This window comes from Acomys minous (assembly GCF_964271855.1).
Source record: "Acomys minous genome assembly, chromosome: 3".
NCBI classification, from domain to species: Eukaryota; Metazoa; Chordata; class Mammalia; order Rodentia; family Muridae; genus Acomys; species Acomys minous.
Window position 1 is genome coordinate 116,194,564 of NC_140485.1, and position 1,640 is coordinate 116,196,203.

A 1,640-nucleotide genomic window follows, 5' to 3' on the forward strand; every position below is an offset into this window, starting at 1 on the left:
TTCTTAAGTTTAGTACTTTTCTTTTTCAAATAGCATTGCAAAGAAAGCAAAGCTGAGACATTAAGCTGCAAGAAGTCAAACATAAGAAGGAGAAACTTTTCGAGGGATCCCCCAAAATGCACGTGATCAGATCCACAGCGCAGAGTATTGGATTATGTATCATGCAGGATCCTAGGCTATGACACTCAAAATAATAAAACCCTAAACACACAATTACTTCATTTAATAAAGTAACTTTAAAACTAACAAACAATCACCACAAAATTACTCAGGTATTTATGTCTACTGATTACAACAAACATGCCATTCCCCAAGCAAAGCTGGACGACCTGCAATATATCTCTGGATGGCTATTAGAGTGTTCATTTTCAGTTTTGTCAAGTTAGTAATTCAGAAAGTTAAATTTACCCTGAGTTTGGAAAGTATATTTCTGGGAGAGGAGCCGGGGCCCCAAGCCACAGCTGTAAGCGTGCTGTGCAAGTGTTCTAACAGTGAGCTACAGCCCGGCCTTGGCCTTCTTAAAACATGGCATAAAATACTCATAGCAGTTACCAGTGTCTGTGCTCATTCCTGTTGCACACACACACCTACTAGGAAAAGTGTTAAAGTTCAGATTAAGACGGGAGCTAAACTAAAATAGAGTTGCATGTACTTGGGAGACGTTAAACACTAGCTGAACATAGGAGACAGGTAAAGCACACACATTCTCTTAAAATGAACACCTGGAAGAACAGCTAAGGTAACACAAACGTGCTTACACCCCTCTCCTGAGGAGCTGGCCAGCAACTGCATACAGCAGCCTGTCTGCCCGACTTGTTCGTGCTGCGTTATAAGGAAACTATGAGGGAAGTGTGAAGAGATTGCGGTGTGCCACTTTACAGCTTGACATGCCACAGAGTCCCATCCTGCATTTATATTGGAGATTTGCCTTTGAGTTATAAAAAATATTTACAGTACTTCTTTTAAAAAGGAAATGTGCTTTTCTTCAGGGCCTCTCTCTTTAATCATGGCAAATTATTGTCTTGCCTGTGTTTAAAAAGTGCATAATATTTCCTTCAAACTTGAACAGCAGACAGGCAAATTAATTCCTTTGTTTCCCACCATCACTCAAGACAGCATGGGCAGCTGGACGTGATGGCACCCACCTTTAATCCCAGCACTCGGGAGGCAGAGGCAGGGGATCACTGTGAGTTCAAGTCCAGCCTGGTCTTCAAAGTGAGTCTAGGACAGTCAAAGCTACTGTCCTAGCTTTGTTACAAAGTTACAAAACAGAGAAATGCTGTTTTGAAAAAAAAGAAGGAAGGAGAGAAAGCATGGACAATGATTGGGTATTTCTTTGAGGAAGTAGGAAGAAATATTTGCTAGTCATTCTGGGACGGAGAAATAATTGCAAATTTTTGGTTCAAACCTTGCTCCTTGAGGGAAAATTGTGCGCACTGGTGAGACAGACACAGACTGTGAGTTTTGATTCTGAATGCAAGCTGCTCATGGTGTGCTCACTGTAATCACAGCACTAGGGAGACTGAGGCAGGAGAATTACAAACTGGAGACGAGCTAGAGTGACATAGCAGACACTGTCTATAAAAGCTAGAAAGAAAACTGTGGTACACATTACTCCAAGCTGCGGGGAAAAAAAGATA